Below are 4,248 nucleotides of genomic sequence, written 5' to 3'. Positions count from 1 at the left end.
AGGCCTCCAGAGATTGAGGGTGTTGTTTTCAAAAGCTTTAAAAAAAAAAGTGGTACATAAAATTAGAGTTCTTCATCCTACTTCAAGATTTGTTTGTAAAAATACAAGAGCCCAGATGTGGTTGTGTCCTCCTTTAATGTCAGCACTTGTGAGGCAGAGGCAGGAACTCTGTGAGTTCAAAGTCAGCCTGGTCTACACTGAGAGTTCCAGATAAATAATAAAGAAAAAAATTGGGGACCAGAGAATGACTCAGCACTTGTTGATCTTGCCGAGGACTGGGGTTCGGTTCCCAGCATTTATATGACAGCTAACAACCATGTAACCGTAATTCCAGTTCCAGGGGCTCCAGCACCATCTTCTGGCCTCTGAATGCACTGCATTTTCTTGTTTCCTAAAATATCTATCGTTTCTTAAATTCTAACAGCAGTGTCTAAAAGTAAGATACAGAAAACTCACCAGCTTCCTCCTCATTCACCTTTGCCCTCTGTTCGAGTTTGCTTTCTGTTGTTTCCATAAACTCCTTGACCAGAAGCAGCTTGAGGGAAGAACAGGTTTATTTCATCTTATACATCCAAGTCACAGTCCATCTTTGAGAGAACTCAAGGCTGCAGCTTAGAGGCAGGAGCTGAAGCAGAGACCGTGGAGGAAAGGCGTTTGCTGGCTTGTGTACCCAGACTTGCTCAGCTATTTCCTGACACGGCCCAGGCCCACCTGCCCAGGGACAGCATCACCCACAGTGGTCTGGGCCTTCCTACACCAACTAGCAACCAAGAAAATGCCCCAAACACACCACCAGGCCAATCTGATGGAGGAAGTTAATCAGTTGAAGTCCGTCTTCCCAGGTGCTCGTGTTGACAACCAAGATCAGCCATCACACCCTCCTAACGATTAAGCCAGAGAAAGATGCCCTTGCCCAAGCCTGTAAAGAATATAGATGCTCTGAACCAGCCACTGCCGCTCTGATGAGGCCTGAGGTTGCCTTTTAATGAACTGTGGTTGGCTCTGGCTGACTCTTCCCATCCCTGAGCCTAGCCAGAGCCAGAGGCCAGAGGAGGCTCTTGCTGCAGTGGGTAGAGGTCTGCATCCTGGGCACAGGCACCTGGAAGTGCCTTGAGGGGTCAGTCTCCCAACAGCAAAGCTGGGGGCTTTTCTATGTAGATGTGGTTCAGCGGGGTCAACACACCCCTGGAGACGCCCAACTCACAGGAGGCTCTGCCTGCCAAGCACACACTGAACATCAAGGAGCCCGCTTCACAGTGTTGGTCCCATCAGAGTGTCGACTGAATTCAATTCCATTTCTTCAGGGAAAGCAGTGAAATAAATTCCTACATACATTTTGAAAGCTTTAAGATCTATATTAATTGTAGTTTCCACAGAAGTCCTGTCACTTTATAATTCTTTCATTCCTGAAGTTTACACATGCACTTTTTGAATCACCCTAACTATTGTTAACTTACAATGCATCTTGTCCAAGGTGCTGGCACATTAACTGAGTGTTATGTTATAGTTTACATTAGCTATTTAATATTTTTATGCATTATCTCCAGATTAATGGTTCAAAGTTCATTCATTGAAAGAAATCACAGAGATACTAAGCAAAACCGTAAACTGAATTCAGAAGTTCAAAATGACATGGATGCTGTTGTATTCATTTGTTGAGATGCCCTAAGATAACAGAGACTTGGTAGCTCAAATACAGAAATTTATTTTCTCTTAGTTTTGGATGCAGACAGTCCAAGATCAAGGTATGATCAAGGTTGGATCCTGTGAGGCCTCTTTCCTTCACCTGTACATAGCTGCAGCCATTAAGCCCTGGCACAGAGTTCACATGCTGGGAAGTTTACAATGAGCAAAGATTTATTCATTGCAATTGTGGAGCCTGGGAAGCCCAAGAGCAAGAAGTTTATATCTAACAAAGGCATGTAATTCCATGGCATAAGGCTGAAGAGAAAAGGAACTCAGAAGGGAAGAGAGAAGGAGGGGGAGGGGAAGGGGGAGGGGAGGAGAGGGGGGTAGAGGGGAGAGGAGAGGAAGAGAGAGATAGAGAGCATCCACCTTCAGGAGGACACATCCACTCGCAGGACAGTGGAGAGCCCATTCATGAACAGAATTCCTGTGACTTAATCAGATCCTGGAATGTCACCGTAGGGTGTGTGCTCCCGACAGGGCCTCTGGAGGCACACTGAAGCCATAAGCACCTCCTTAAAGGCTCATCTCCAAATATAGTCATATTAAAGGTTAAAGTTTCAACAAATGAATTGAGGTGGGGGGTTGTGGACAAAACTTCCACGGGAATATGGAATTTGAAGTCATATGTGTTAGTAATCTTGCTTTGTTTAAAAGAGTAAAAAAAGAATTTTTAAAAAATCTATAGCATCCAAGAAGGTTAGTTCCACCAGTCTGGTACTTTTAATTACCATGTGCCACGTAGATAAAGCTTGGGCAAAGACAAAACGCTCTCAGATAAACCTTGCCTAGACATATATTATATTCTTTGATCTAGTTATATGTATAATTTGTCAGTAGGTCATTGGAGTAATATGGTTCCCTCTGGTTTTTTAAAACTAGCTATATGCTACTTATCTCTCACATTGTCTCACCGCTCCAGCATGGTTTTCCCACTTAAGGTGCCCCCATTTTCCCCCTTTCTCCCATACTAATACCCTTCTCCTATGGTCCTACCTCTCTTGAGCTCCTTCTTTCCCTTTATTCCCTACGTTCCTTGTATACCCTTCCCTCCTCCCTCCCTTAAACTAACCCAATTTTTATCCATATCTCCCTTATTAAGTCCTGTTTCCTACTGTTCTTCTCTTTCAGGTTCTTTCTTTTCCTTTACCTCCCTGTTTCCTTTCCATTATCCTGGTTCCTGTAGGTATGTCTGGATACACAATCACTTATCAGGATTTGGTGCTAGGATCCACATATGAGGGAGAACATATGTTGTTGTTTTGCGTGTGTGTGTGTGTGTGTGTGTGTGCGTTTCTAAGTCTATGTTACTTCACTTAGTATAACAGTTTAGCTATACTATGAGTCCTATAATAATTTGGTCAGAGGGACATAAAGGATAATTTTTACTCCTTGCCCTCTCAGGTCAACTAAGTTCCAAGGGACTATGAGCATCTCTCAAAATGTATGGTAATTGTGGTGAGTCCACCTGTCCTCTTTATCAAGGAGGCCATGGAGACCACACCAGATGGACTTGAACCAGTGTCCAGTCTACAATGAGGAGGGTCAATGCAGAGGAAACATTTCCTCCGTGCTTCCAAGCGATGCCAGCCATAGTCAAGCAGGACTTCTGACTTATCGTCACACAGACAGAACTGGTAAAGAATGGAGCCAGGGGCTCCTCCCAAGCCCATGTGACCCCTGAAGAACAGATTATCAAATGACCTTAAGAGCAAAAATAGATTGGTTTATCTGGGCCAATTGTAGGATCTTAAACACCCAAAAGGAAAAGTATAACCAAAGATTAATGGGGTCAATATAAATTTTTAAGAGTCCATATGTATAGCTAAAGGCTACATAACAAGAAACAATGCCAGACAGGAAATATCTTCCTTTGAGTTGTTGGTCAGGGTGGCCCAAAAGACTCCCAGAGAGTAACCCACCATAGAACTGGGAAAATGAACAGCAGACCCCAATTTTATCTAAAGGAATATTGATAACTGATTGCTGCTAGATGAGGAACAGCTGATCTTCCTAAAACAAGGATCTCTGGATAGGCTGACTAGATTCAGCAAATGGACAAGCACTGGGGAATGGCTGGGGCCCCGACAACACAGAGGACAGTAACAGGGATGACAAAGTATATGGACTCCAGTGGCAGGGGGAGGGGAGGCTATGGGAGGGTGCCATTTGGGAAGTGGGTCTATAGATGAGTAAGATTGTTTGGGATGTTCTGTATTATATACACAAAAAAAATCAACAAAATTTTTAAAAAACCTATATTTGAGGAGGAAGCATTAAAATTTACTTCATGTTAATTAGTAGAGGTGATAAACATTACCATTGAAATCTACCTTATGACTTTTTATCTATACACAGGTGCCAAGGATCCTAGTGTAACTGACTGTGACCAGTAATAATGAGATACATAGAGATTAAAGACACATGTGCAAACATCTAAGCCTTAGTAGCATTAAAAATGTAGGCAATGGCATATATTAAAATGAAATGTAGAGGCTGGGCATGGTGGCGCATGCCTTTAATCCCAGCACTCAGGAGGCAGAGGCAGGCGGATCTCTGTGA

This window comes from Nannospalax galili, unplaced genomic scaffold (assembly GCF_000622305.1).
Source record: "Nannospalax galili isolate Female #2095 unplaced genomic scaffold, S.galili_v1.0 scaffold1234, whole genome shotgun sequence".
Lineage (NCBI taxonomy): Eukaryota > Metazoa > Chordata > Mammalia > Rodentia > Spalacidae > Nannospalax > Nannospalax galili.
This window is presented reverse-complemented; position numbering follows the sequence as displayed.